The sequence below is a fragment of the Chiloscyllium plagiosum genome, unplaced genomic scaffold (genome assembly GCF_037043375.1).
Source record: "Chiloscyllium plagiosum isolate Xiang-an unplaced genomic scaffold, Cpla_swu_hap1 HiC_scaffold_38, whole genome shotgun sequence".
NCBI classification, from domain to species: Eukaryota; Metazoa; Chordata; class Chondrichthyes; order Orectolobiformes; family Hemiscylliidae; genus Chiloscyllium; species Chiloscyllium plagiosum.
Genome location: NW_028270176.1, coordinates 30,501,727 through 30,516,819, shown reverse-complemented (window position 1 = coordinate 30,516,819; position 15,093 = coordinate 30,501,727). Strand labels below are relative to the sequence as shown.

At 46.2% G+C, this 15,093-nt stretch overlaps 1 protein-coding gene across 2 annotated transcripts in view; it reads right to left on the bottom strand.

Moving 5' to 3' along the window:
• Positions 1–15,093, bottom strand: part of LOC122544222 (nectin-1-like) — a 69,391-nt gene that overhangs the window by 13,951 nt on the left and 40,347 nt on the right. The gene's annotated exons all lie outside the window — the stretch shown is intronic.

Below are 15,093 nucleotides of genomic sequence, written 5' to 3'. Positions count from 1 at the left end.
GACTTGTCCCTCAACTAACCTTATCCCTCCTCAGGAGGGGCATCAGAATTGGATCACCCGCACACAACTGCTGCTGGGATCCTACTGTGCGCCAACTAAATGTGTGTGCAGCAGGAACTATGTTCTGCAAAGTAGTTTGGTGGCTGTGAACAGCATTGGGATCTGCCATTTTCATGGGATCCTTTACCATGTCAAAGCCCACCCCTGGAATTCTTAGGGGTGGGAGCGGGAACTCAGCTCATCGGCTCTGATGGGAATGAGCAGGTGAGTCACCAACTTTACCCAGAAAAAACCCGAGACCACAAAAGGTCAAATCTTGACTGGAGCGATAAACATTTACAGGAAGCTGAAGAGCAATCAACTCAAACCTTGCCACAGCCCAACAAGTACAGGCAGGAACTTTGTAACAACTCACATAGGACACCACAATGTTCCACACCTAAAACACCCCAAAGTGCTTCCACACAATGACTGACTATCAGACATAATCTGACATCAAGCTACTCTGGATGGGGGAAACATGAGGGTTGGGCCACAGATGTTCTGAGACAAACAGATGCACAGGCAGACAATGAAAGAGACAGACACAGAGTTATGGAAGAGTTTAGGGAGGGCATTCCAAAGCTGAAGGCATGCCCTCCAAAAGTACTAATGAGAGGTTTTAATTTTTTGAATTTATTTTGTGGGATGTGTGCATCGCTGGCTGGGCCCAACATTTACTGCCCCGTCCCTAGTTGCCCCCCTTGGGAAGGTGGGGGTGAGCTGCCTTCTTGAACCGCTGCAGTCCATGTGCTATAGGGTAGACCCACAATGTCCCTGAGGGAGGGAATTCAAGGATTCTGACCCAGGAAGGAACGGCCGATATATTTCCAAGTCGGGATGGTGAGGGGCTCGGAGGGGAACTTGCAGGGGGTGGTGTTCCCATGTACCTGCTGTCCCTTGTCCTTCTAGACGGAAGTGGCTGTGGGTTTGGAAGGTGCTGTCTGAGGAGTCTTTGTGAATTGCTGCAGTGCACTTGAGGATGGTGAACAGGCCAGGATTGGTGGAAGTTACAGATGGACGATGGGGCTGGAGGAAGGTACAGAGATAGGGAGAGGCATTGGGGCTGGAGGATGGTACAGAGATAGGGAGAGGCGATGGGGTTGGAGGATGGCACAAATCGGGAGGGGTGCAGGAGCTGGAAGACATGGATGGATGGAATGGGGTAAGGTGGGTGTGACACAAGGACATTTTTGTAATTGGGGTATCATAGAAAGCAAGAACCAAATCAGAGCAAGAGGACGGCGATAGGAGAAAGGCATTCAGCGCAGCAGGAAAGTTAATTTGTGGAAATGTTGGTCTGAAAGTCGGAGGAGGAAGACACCGCTTATATTTGTGTGTAGGACTTTTAAAAAAACTCTTCCCACTGTGTACTGAACAGAGGGAACCATGTCTGTGCAGCAACCCAAACAAACACCTTTCATAAATATACATCCCAACCTTCACCTGGCCATATCAGACATTACCCCAAAACCCCGTTCCATTCCTCCCATTGAATAAACACCAAAATGGAAGAAGAGGAGGGGGGAGGAGAGGGCAGCAATGTAACTCCAACTACATCAATTACTCCTGTCCATTTCAAATGTGTCAGACTCCAAAATGTTACACAATGGGCACTTGGCAGAATTTGCCAAATGTAACTCAGCTCATTTTCGAGATGTATGATAGCAGAATCGAACCCTGATCTCCAGGTGTCCTGGTAAGGCAATAGCAAGCTCCTGGTGAACTGCTTAATACATTTGAGTTGGTTAGATACTTAGTAGTACCCCACTGTTATACAGGGACAGACCTGTCCCCACCAGTACTGTACCCCAGTGTTATACAGGGACAGACCTGTCCCCACCAGTACTGTACCCCAGTGTTACACAGGGACAGACCTGTCCCCACCAGTACTGTACCCCAGTGTTATACAGGGACAGACCTGTCCCCACCAGTACTGTACCCCAGTGTTATACAGGGACAGACCTGTCCCCACCAGTATTGTACCCCAGTGTTATACAGTGATAGACCTGTCCCCACCAGTATTGTACCCCAGTGTTATACAGCCTCAGACCTGTCTGCACCAGTACTGCACCCCAGTGTTACATAATCTAAGTGTCTCTAAGCCTGTGCTTACAGTCTCTATCACAAGTGTATAATTACATTGTGAGATAATTATATATAACACAGATATCACCCTGGGAATTTGGAATGAAGTCAAGGGCAGAACCTGGAAGTTTAAACTGGGGATTCAGCCATGTGGTATTTTCTGCTCTGGTTTGTCTCGGGTTCATTCAATTGAATCCTGCACCGAGAAGCACCACAGGAGCAAACAATACAAATACTTTTAAATTAACACATCGTCATGATCAGTGCAGCCCAGTTTAGCACCTGCTCTTCACGATCAGCTGATGGAGCAAGAGAAAACATTTCCTTAGCTCCAGGATATAGATGAGTGAGATTCCCAGACAGTCACAAGTCCAGGTCTGGGCCCAGGAGTGAAATTTAGCCTGAGGACTGAAGCGAGGCCTTGTCCCTTTGGAACAAGACAGTGGCACAATTAAAATTTTTATTTAAAATCGAGAGCGGGGGGTGTCTTTGGAGATAGTTTCGAACCAAGCAACTCATTCCATTCATATGCTTAATTCACAAGAACTCCCTGGGACTTTTGCCTCAGCTTGGGGATGTTTACGTCTGAAATATAACACAAATTCCCCTGTTTAAGAATGAAGACAAAGCAGTACTTCACAGTACTTTGCGAGCCGGAAGTTCATCTATAAACCCACAGCCATTAGAGCCTCTATCAACAGTGCCATTAAAGATTAAGATATATTAGTTTATACACTTTGTCACTATTCTGCTGTTAATTGCTACTGGGAGGTTTTTAAAAAGCATTAATCACCTACATCATGCAAGAAATCAGAGCTCAATAGAATCACAAAATCACAGCAGTGTGGAAGCAGGCCATTCGGCCCATCGAGTCCAAGTGATCCTCTGAAGAGCATCTCACCCACACCCACCCTTGCCCTTTCACCTGCATTTCCCATAGTGCACATCCCTGGGCACTATGGGACAATTTAGCATGGCCAATCCACCCTACCCTGCACACCTTTGGAGCGTGGGAGGATGCTGGAACACTATTGAGGCAGTTAGGCCTTTAACCAAGATCTCCGACAATGAATGAAGTGGAAGGGCTTCACGGTGATGGTCAGTGTGTGGCAATATGGAAACAGGCATGTTTTTGTCACCTACAATCATCTGGAAGGTCAGACAAGGGAAGAGTTTCCAGAACGCATGCTGTAAGTTGCATGTTTTGCACTTCTTCTGCACCTTATTCTGGTGTATGATTGTGTCGTTTGTGCTGTCCATGTTGCATCCTTGGTCCTTGGAGGAACGTGGTTTCATTTTTACTGTATATGGTAGAAATGACAAATAAAAGCCACTCTACTCTACTCTCGGACCAGAGATTAAGTACTGCTCTACATGTTATCCATTGGCGTTACTGTCAGTCATTGAGAAGGACGATGACAACCCAGGACCAAGACAGAGTGACACAAGCTAACACCAAACAAGCCACAGAACATGGGAGAAGGCGGCCATTCTCCCCATCACAACTCTGCCAGCCTTTTCAAAGTGCCACTCTTTTTCCACTTCACCCTAGGCCATAGAGAGCTTGTTTTTCTCCTTTGGAAGCATTTACATCTATTTCCACTACTGATAAAGGTAGTGAACATTCCAGTTCACAACTCGATGCATCAAATTAAAATAGTAAATCTCCTCCTCTCCACCCTCTCTCCTCTGGTTCTTTTCCTGATTCCCTTCAACCTGTGTCTCTCTGGTGACTGACCCTCCACCCCTGGGATCTGTCTCTCCCTCACCGACTCAATCAATACCTGCCTGGGGATTCTGAACACCGCAATTCAATCTCCCTCTTAACATTCCCCCGGTCTGAGGGAACATCTCCACATAAGAGTTTGCTCAACATGTTGTTCATCTATACTCATATTTACCCTAAGTTTTATTTACATGGAATGGAGTTTTTGATGATTAGTAATGAGAAAACCCTTGCACTTACATAACACCTTTCACTTTCACTGAAGGTACTTAATGGGTCCTGGTCACTGTTCACAGGTCAAAAACACAACAGGAAACAAACACAGCAAACTGCAACTTGATAACAATCAGATAAACAGTTTTAGCAATATTGATCAAGAGATAAATATCAACTGGGAAATCTGCTGTTCTTCAAAAGTGTACAACGGGTAACTCTACACACAAGACAAAGGGGACAGGCAAACTCTCAGTTATCTTAAAGAAATCAAAGATTTTGCGGACAGTGCAGCGCTCCCTCAGCACTGACCCTCCGCCAGTGCGGCGCTCCCTCGGCACTCCCTCAGCACTGACCCTCTGACAGTGCCTACTCCCTTAGCACTGACCCTCCGACAGTGCGGCGCTCCCTCAGCACTGAATCACCCTTGAGTGACTTATGACCCAGCTGCCTCACGCTTTGGAGACAGAGCTACTAACTGAGCCACAGCTGACAGCAGCCATAAGGAATCTACATCATGAATTTAAAGCTTGCAAAAGGGAAGTGATTATCACGTTATGGTTAGAGTGTGGTAAATGTTTCAGTAGTTTATATATCTTCACATCCACATAGTTTAGCTTGCAGTCTAGTGGACTCAAGGAAACTCAACGTATAAACAATTGAGACTCTGCAAATGATAAGACAAAGGAATTTCCTGAGAGGGGAGATTCCAAGGATACCCGAGTACAGGAAGGACAAAAGGGGCCTAACACGCAAGACTCTGACCCCATCCTATCTCACCTCATTGCGGCTCCCCACTCACGGTGTGAAGGCATTTCTCATCTCAGTCATATGCCAAATCCTTGGACTGTGACCCCTGGTTCAGGACTCTGCCAGTCAACAGGAACATAAGATATAGGAGCAGAATGAGGCCAATCACCCCATCGAGCCTGCTCCACCATTCGATCATGGCTGATATGCTCCTTACTCCCATTTTCCTCCCATTTTCTCTCCATATCCCTTCAACCTGTTACCAATTAAAAATGTCTAACTCTTCCTTAAATTTACTCACTGTCCCAGAATCGACCGCACTTTGGGATATCGAATTCCACAGATTCATCACTCTTTGGAAAGAAACAGTTTCTCCTCAACTGTCGTAAATTTGCTATCCCTTTTCGTAAGACTACGACCTCTCTTCCAGGAATGCCCCACAAGAGGAAGCATCTGATCCATGTCTATTTTACCCACATCTTTAATCATCTTCAATACCTCAATTTGATCTCCCCTCATTCTTCTAAATTCCGGAATGTCTAGGTCTAAACTGTTCAATCTCTCTTCATGCAACAAACCACCTCATCCCTGGGACCAAGCTACTCAACATCCTCCCATTACTGAGCTATTCCTTTAACAAGGTTATGCTGTCCTTGACTTTGTTTATTTCCCCCCCACCCAAGAGAGGTCATAAACGACACAGACTCTGAAAAGTCGGGAGGTGAAGGGTTTTAGGGCCAAGTTGATTATAGCTAACAGATACTGCCTCAGGCAGAGGCTTTCACGTGCGAAAAAAAAACACTTGTACAATGAAAGGGGCGTAGACCGTTATCACAGCACAGCTTTTCCCTTCTTTTTCCCACATTCGCTTCTGGAGCCAGACACAGGTCCAAAGGTGATACAGGAGAGAAGCCAGAGAGAGGGAGTAAGAATTTGTGTTTGATTTACCTTTTGTGCCAAGGGGTGTTTATGGACATTTTTGCATGTATTCGGAACAGCAGCATTACTTTGGATTTTTGGAGAGGTTATGTTATTTGGTATTCTGTTTGCTATTGGATATGGTTCATTTAGTAATCTTGTAAATAAATTCTGTGTTGTTTAAAATTAGATGGTTTGACCAGCTGCATCACTCCTGGAATATCCACTTTACACCTGTTTAAAACAACTCGCAGCGTTAGGATCTAGGCTACCTTCTTGAAATGTTTTAAGGGGTCTGGCCTGGTCCATAACTCTCCAAACTGCCTTCAATGGCATTACATCCTTCCTTAAATAAAGGGAACCAAAACTATGCACAATACTCAAACATGGTCTCCTTCCTGTCTTCACCCTGTTTAGGGAGAAAGTGAGGTCTGCAGATGCTGGAGATCAGAGCTGAAAATGTGTTGCTGGAAAAGCGCAGCAGGTCAGGCAGCATCCAGGGAACAGGAGAATCGACGTTTCGGGCATAAGCCCTGAAGAAGGGCTTATGCCCGAAACGTTGATTCTCCTGTTCCCTGGATGCTGCCTGACCTGCTGCGCTTTTCCAGCAACACATTTTCAGCTCTTCACCCTGTTTAGTCCTGTTAGAATTTTATTGGCTTCTATAAAAGGTACCCCCCCCCCCCATCATCCTCAAACCCAGAGTCTACAATCCTAACCGATCTGGGTCTGTCTTCATGAGTCACGTCCTGTCATTCAAGGAATCAACAAAACAGATTAGATTGGATTCCCTACAGTATGGAAACAGGCCATATGGCCCGACAAGTCCACACTGACCCTCCAGAGAGTAACCCACCCAGACCCATTCCCCTACCCTCTTCTTACCCCTGACTAATGTACCTAACACGATGGGCAATTTAGCATGGCTAATTCACCTGACCTGTACATCTTTGAATTGCGGGAGGAAACTGGAGCATCCGGAGGAAACCCACGCAGGCACTGGGTGAATGTGCAAACTCCAAGTAGACAGTCGCCAGAGGCGGGAACCTAACCCAGGTCCCTAGTGCTGAGAGGTAGCCGTGCTAACCACTGAGCCACTCCTAAAATGCAGCGTTAGAATCCCTACAGTGTGGAAATAGGCCCTTCAGCCCAACAAGTCCACACCGACCCTCCAAAGAGTAACCCACCCAGACCCATTTCCCACCCTATATTTACCCCTGACTAATGCACCTAGCCTACACATGCCTGACCACTATGGGCAAGTTAGCGTGGCCAACTCAGCGAATGTGCACAGCTTTGTGATTGAGGGAGGAAACCCACGCAGACACAGGGAGAATATGCAAACTCCACACAGACAGTTGCCTGAGACTGGAATCAAATCTAGGTCCCTGGTGCTGTGAGGCAGCAGTGCTAACCACTGAGCCATCACACCACCCCTTGCAGCTGCGCACATTGCAAAGAAGTGAAAAGGGTGCGTGGGTTGTCTTTTCTCCGGGAAAACAGGAGACAGTTTCTCAGAAACCTGGGCACTACAATAATGCAGACAGCCACCGAAGCTGGTTCGAATCCTCCATGGATGAAAATACAAAGCTAACCTGAAGGGGTCATTAAAACGAGTCTGACGGTTCAGGGGCAGGAGGGTCAGTCACCAGAGTGACACGGATTGAAGAGGAGAATTGGGAAAAGAATCAGAGGAGGGGAGAAGAGAGGAGGAGAAATTGTTTTTTTTTTATTTTGACCCAACGAGTGGTGATCTCAGACACACCGCTTGAAAGGGAGCAAAAATTGTTTTTAAATCTAACAGGAAAGAAAAAGGATGAAATTGGGGAAATACTGGAAATACTTTCAGGGTGGAGGAGATAAAGAAAAGTGGGCATATGTTTTTTTTAAAATGTGTGGGATTAATCAGAGAGCCCTTTTGAAAAGCGCTGGATGCAAAATGGTTCTCTGAGCTGTCAGGAGTCTGTGATTCAATCAGCAAGAGAAAAAAAATTCAATTCAGCATTTGACCCTCGCCTAAGAGGAAATGAAGCAATGCAACCACATCAAATCTTTTAGCACAGTTCATCGATTTCAAACCACCAGTGAATCTATTTTAAATCAATGTAACTAGTGCTGGATTGGATTACATAATCTTGTTCCAAACACGGGCACCGTTTCCAAGGGAACCAAATGGTGTTCAGAACTATCCGACAGCAGGAAAGAAAAAGCTGAGAAGAAAGCTTCTTCCCGCACTGGAGGATTTCACAGCATCCAACGCAGAGTGTGCGAAAGAGGCACCAGCCAACATTCAGACACAGCAAGATCCCCCCAAAGCAACTAAAGATGGACAAGTTCACAGCAATGGGAGATTAAGAGATCATTACTCGCCCAGTAAAAGGTGGGAGATCTCCCCTCCACCCTCTGCATCGAATGGGTTCCACAGGAATTTTTACATCAGAGTCAGCAGAGCCTCTGTTCACCGGGTCACCCAATAAAGGGCAGTTTGGCCTACGCTCTGTCAGCACAGCAGCCCTCGAGGGGTTGAACAATCTTCCAAAGATATCTCACGTTGCTAACCCACACTTCAGTACACATACCGACCACAGGTTAAAACAGTCCCAACAAATTGACAAACGCCTTTGCTAGTGGGATTGTGCTGTGCGTGAACTGACTGTCCATTTCCTGGACAGCGGCTGAGCCATTTTCCTCAGAGCAGACAGGGATCTGACTGAGGTCGATAAAATCTCAGGGGGCATTCGCAGGGTTGGTAGGAATAAACTCTTCCCTTATTACAACGTTCAGCTTTTTAAAAAAATTCACTCATGGAATGTGGGTGGATCAGCAGTTTATTGCCCATCCCTAGTTGCCCCTTGAGAAGGTGGGGGTGAGCTGCCTTCTGGAACCACTGCAGTCCATGTGCTGTGGGTAGGCCTACAATGCCCCTGAGGGAGGGAATTCCAAGATTTTGACCCAGTGACACTTAAGGAACGGTGATATATTTCCAAGTCTGGAGAGGGAGGGGCTTAGATGGAAAGTTGCAGGGGGTAGTGGTCCCATGTATCTGATGCCCTTGTCCTTCTAGGTGGAAGTGATGATACGTATGGAAAATGCTGTTTAAGGGTCTTTGGTGAATTTCTGCAGTGCATCTTGTAGATGGTACACAATGCTGGTCCTGAGGGAAAGGATGTTTGTGGGTGTGGTGCCAATCAAGAGGGGGCTGCTTTGTCCCTGGATGGTGTCAAGCTTTTTGAGTGTTGTTGGAGCTGCCCCCATTCAGACAAGCTGGAGTATTCCATTACACTCCTGACTTGTGCCTTGTAAATAGTGGACAAGTTGAGGAGTCAGATGGTGAGTTACTCGCTGCAGAATTCCTAACCTCTGATCTGCTCTTGTAGCCACTGTTCATGTGGCAAGCCCAGTTTAGTGTCTGGTCAAATGACCAGCAGACAATTTATTTTTGAAGTAAAATGAATTCAATTCAGTTCACTTCACAGGGGTTATGGATTGAAGGTAAAAAGGGTGGGAGGTTTAGGGGGTATTTAAAGGAGAAAATCTTTCACCTCGAGGGTGGTGAATATCTGGAAACAGTTGTCCCAAAAGGGTGTTAGAGACAGGAATTCTCAAAACATTGAAGAAATATTTACGTGGATACTTGAAACACCATAGCATTAAGGTTACACAGGCCACGGGCTGAGAAATAGGATTAAAATGGATGCTGACAGGTATCCACCCAATGGATCCAAGAGCCTCATTCTATAGTGTAATATTTTATGATTCCATAATAAGTGCTCAGACATCAAAAACTATATCATTACCAAAAGAGTGCTTTGAGCAATTCTCACATTGTAAAACACTTCACCAAAATATAGGTCTGTGTACCCTAATGTTACAAAGGCTTCAGCGACAGCATGGAGCCAGAGAGTGGGTTGTGGGAGAGAAAGAGAGGGAAGGGGCAAAGAGGAGGACAGTGCAGAGACAGATAGGCAGAGACGGAGAGAGGTCATAGAGCCATACAGCATGGAAACAGACCCTTCGGTCCAACTTGTCCATGCTGACCAGATATCTTGAATTAATCTAGTCCCATTTACCAACATTTGGCCCATCCCCCTCTCAACACTTCCTGTTCATGTCCCCATCCAGATGCCTTTTAAATGTTGCAATTGTACCAGCCTCCACCACTTCCTCTGGTAGCTCATTCCATACACACACCACCCACTTTGTGAAAAGGTTGCCCCTTAGGTCCCTTTCAAATCTTTTGCCAATCATCCTAAATCTAGGCCCTCTAACTTTGGACTCCTCCACCCCAGGGAAGAGACCTTGGCTATTCACCCTATCCATGCCTCTCATGATCTTATAAACCTCTATAAAGGTCATCCCTCAGCCTCTGATGCTCCAGGGAAAACTGCCCCAGCCTCTTCAGCCTCTCCCCATAGCGCAAACCCTCCCACCCTGACAACATCCTTACAAATCTTTTCAGAACCCTTTCAAGTTTCACAACATTCTTTTTACAGCAGAGAGAGACCAGAATTGAACGCAGTATTTAAAAGGTGGTCTAATCAATGTCCTATTCAGAGATCTTGCTGAACACAAATCCATTTGCTGTAACAAAGAAGCGCAGTCTATAATATTGGACAATTTCGACTCGGATTGTACCTTAAACGACTCTCTGGAGTTCTGAACCACACCAGTGGATGGGGAGGGCGTGAAAGATCAGCCAGTTTGAGAATACTGCAATATTAGGCAGAACCTTCTGGGAGGTTCACAAACACACAGTTAACCACATTCATCCCAAAGCCACGTTCTTCATGTCTGTGCCATTGCAGTCACATGAGATGATTTGCGCTTCATGATTTAACAGAACAATTCAGACCAGAAACAAACAGGAGATGTAAAATGTAAAATAAATTATTATTACCAATCCATCTCTGACCCTGACAGTGTCATCGTGGAAGTGTGCAGTCTTGTTCCCACAGAAGCCTGAAACGTTATGTATTTCTTCTGTTCATCCTGTTCTTCTCTCAATACCCTCTGTCTTTCTACTACCCTGATGCACTTTGCATGTTACAATCTGGCTGTAGAGCATGCGAAAACACCACTTGTGTCTCTGTCTCTGTCTCTCTCTCTCTCTCTGTATATGTGAAAACAGAAATCAATAAATAGGCTTGAATGTGGGGTACAGAAAAAGCACAGCAGGTCAGGCAGCGTCCAAGGAGCAGGAGAATCAATGTTTCAGGATAAGCCCTTCATCAGGAATGAGCCTCATTCCTGAAGAAGGGCTTACGCCCAAAACGTCGATTCTCCTGCTCCCTAGATGTTGCCTGACCTGCTGTGCTTTTCCAGCATCACACACTTTTCTCCGATCTCCAGCATCTGCACTCCCGACTTTCTCCAAATTGGATTACAAGGCATAGGATTATCTCCCTGCCCCTTCACCGTGCCAGACAGCTCTCGCCCATGGTACACCCTCAGTCCTCTACCTCTCCTCACCCATCTTGAAAAAACAGCGAATAGGATTTTAAAAAGATCTCATTACACGTCTCATCTGAGATACATAATGGTCTTCTCACAAGGCTCTACTGAAGTATGTCCAAGCTGCTGGAAATATGGCTCAAAAATAGCTTTTGCCGGGTCCCATTTTGTACATTCTGACACATTCCTGTATGCAAGAGACAACTCAATTCCAAGTAAGTGCTCCTGACTCCAGTCCCTGGAGGGAAGTGTCCTCATGATGATTGTTAACCGTTTCAAGTCCTTACAGGCTTATACAACATTCACTCCCCACCCCATCTATTGGTCTGGCTAACCCTTCACATAGAAACCTTGGACCTGCATTGCTCCCCCAACAACCCCCAACCTTTGCCTTCCATTTATTTCCACTCAGTTCGCCAAGAGATATAGAGTCATTCAAAAAAAACACACAGGGAATAGCTGACAAACAGGTCAAAAAAAAAAAATCGAAAAACAGAAGTCAAATGACACTTTCTCCCCACCAGACAAAAAAAAAAGGAAATAAGATCAATGTGCAGTCACTACATATAAGCCAGCCAATTCACCAGAGCAGCTTCCAAACTGAACAGGGTTACCCACAGCATTCTAACCACTGGGGTTAATCAGTTACAGGAAACAGCAACAATATAAACAATGCAGTAAACAAAGAGACCAAAAAAGGGAAAAAAAAATAAACTGTACAGGTAGAGACAAGTGATGTTGCTCATAGTCCCAGAGAGGCTTAGAGATCATTAGACAGAAAGAGAAAAACTACAACTCATGGGGAGTTTAATATGAGGGTCAACATACCCCCAGGCGAGGAGATTAAGGAGATTAAGGAGGTGCAACCTTCTGGAAACTTTCCAGCACAGAAGTTAATACTGCCGCCTCCCAGTGCCATGGACCCAGGCTCGATTCTAACCTCAGACAACGGTCTGCGTCATGCTTGCATGTTTTCCCCATGTCTGTGTGGGTTTCCCTCCACAGTCCAGAGATGTGCAGGTTAGGGGTGGATTGGCCATGGGAAATTGCGCCATAGGGCCCAGGGATGTGTAGGTAAGGGTGGATTGGCCATGGGAAATTGTCCCATAGTGCCCAGGGATGTGTAGGTAAGGGTGGATTGGCCATGGGAAATTGTCCCATAGTGCCCAGGGATGTGCAGTGTGAGCTCCTCTTCAGAGGATCATAGAACATAGAACAATACAGCACAGAACAGGTCCTTCAGCCCACGATGTTGTGCCGAACATTTGTCCTAGCTTAAGCACCTATCCATGTACCTGTCCAATTGCCGCTTAAAGGTCGCCAAAGATTCTGACTCTGCCACTCCCACAGGCAGCGCATTCCATGTCCCCACCACTCTCTGGGTAAAGAACCTACCCCTGACATCCCCCCTATACCTTCCACCCTTCACCTTAAATTTATGTCCCCTTATAACACTCTGTTGTACCTGGGGAAAAAGTTTCTGACTGTCTACTCTATCTATTCCTCTAATCATCTTATAAACCTCTATCAAGTCACCCCTCATCCTTCGCCGTTCCAATGAGAAAAGGCCTAGCACTCTCAACCTATCCTCGTACGACCTATTCTCCATTCCAGGCAACATCCTGGTAAATCTTCTCTGCACCCTCTCCAAAGCTTCCACATCTTTCCTAAAGTGAGGCGACCAGAACTGCACACCGTACTCCAAATGTGGCCTAACCAAGGTCCTGTACAGCTGCAACATCACTTCACAACTCTTGAATTCAATCCCTCTGCTAATGAACGCCAATACACCAAAGGCCTTCTTACAAGCTCTATCCACCTGAGTGGCAACTTTCAAAGATCTATGAACATAGACCCCAAGATCCTTCTGTTCCTCCACCTCACTAAAAACCCTACCATTAACCCTGTATTCCACATTCTTATTTGTCCTTCCAAAATGGACAACCTCACACTTGACAGGGTTGAGCTCCATCTGCCACTCCTCAGCCCGGTCTGTGCAGGCTCACAGGCCGAATGGCCTCTTTCTGCACTATAGGGATTCTAATTGAACCCACATTGTTGGTGTCACCCTGCATCACCATCCAGCCAAATGAACTGACCCCTCCCCCCCCTCCCCCCACACACTCCACCCCCACCTCTGCCGAGAGCCTTGAGGATTCCCCAATAACATTAGCAAATTTACTGATGATACAAAGCTGGGTGGCAGGGTGAAATGTGATGAGGATGTTAGGAGATTACAGGGTGACCTGGACAAGTTAGGTGAGTGGGCAGATGCATGGCAGATGCAGTTTAATGTGGATAAATGTATGGTTATCCACTTTGGTGGCAAGAACAGGAAGGCAGATTACTTCCTCAATGGAATCAATTTAGGTAAAGGGGCAGTACAGAGAGATCTGGGTGTTCTTGTCCACCAGTCAATGAAGGCAAGCATGCAGGTACAGCAGGTAGTGAAGAAGGCTAATAGCATGCTGGCCTTCATAACAAGAGGAATTGAGTATAGAAGCAAAGAGGTGCTTCTGCAGCTGTACAGGGCCCTGGTGAGACCACACCTGGAGTACTGTGTGCAGTTCTGGTCTCCAAATTTGAGGAAAGACATTCTGGCTATTGAGGGAGTGCAGCGTAGGTTCACGAGGTCAATTCCTGGAATGGCGGGATTACCTTACACGGAAAGACTGAAGCGACTGGGCTTGTATACCCTTGAGTTTAGAAGACTGAGAGGGGATCTGATTGAGACATAAGATTATGAAAGGATTGGACACTCTGGCAGCAGGAAACATGTTTCCGCTGATGGGCGAGTGCCGAACCAGAGGACACAGCTTAAAAATACAGGGTAGACCATTTAGAACAGAGATGAGGAGAAACTTCTTCACCCAGAGAGTGGTGGCTGTGTGGAATGCTCTGCCCCAGAGGGCAGTGGAGGCCCAGTCTCTGGATTCATTTAAGAGAGAGTTGGATAGAGCTCTCAAAGATAGTGGAATCAAGGGTTATGGAGATAAGGCAGGAACAGGATACTGATTAGGAATGATCAGCCATGATCATATTGAATGGCGGTGCAGGCTCGAAGGTCTGAATGGTCTACTCCTGCACCAATTGTCTATTGACTCAATCCACTGGACAAGTCAGTGGGATCTTACTGTGCACGCAGGGGCTGCTGACACGTCCAGTTTTTATGTTCAATTTTTCAATGAAATTGTGAAATTTCTTCCTGCTGCATCTCTAAAAATAGAACCTTCCCCTTCCCACTCCCACCCCAGGAGCCAGCTGATTATTTGTCACCCTCACAACTTCCAGTTAAAAAGTGGAAGACAGCCAACGAATACATTAAACTCACTGCAATCTGCAAATACACTCAGCTCACAGGCCCTTCCACACAGAGCCCTTTCCATCATATGGACAGAGAGAGAGACACAGAGAGGTTCATCTGCCCATCTATACCAGTATTGCCCCATTAAGACAGAGGTCACAGACTGACCAAAGGAGATGTTACGGTAATACTGTTTGTAGTTAGAGATACTAACTCAAGTTGTAAAGGAGCTCACCGAGAACAGGCAACAGTTAACACACACCCTGCTCACTTTTTAAACATCTGCTGGCATTCAATAACTCAATCAGGAACACACCAGCACAAATCAGTTCAAAGTTCACACAGCTGAACAGGAGTGCGGTGTGGCTGCAGGCAGCAATCTGTCACAGAAAACAGAAATCTCAGCTCACCCCTTCTGGGTTTGCAGCTCGCTACCAGTACTGAGCTGGACAGTTACTGGCCTCTTGTGTGGCATGTGGAGAAGGAATCGACACTCCAGCGAAGATAACTGCCCTCTCACCACATCCCCACAATCATCCTTTATGCAGACACTCTCAAGTAACTCAATTCCCTCATGTCTTTCCATATCCTCTGAATACTGTGA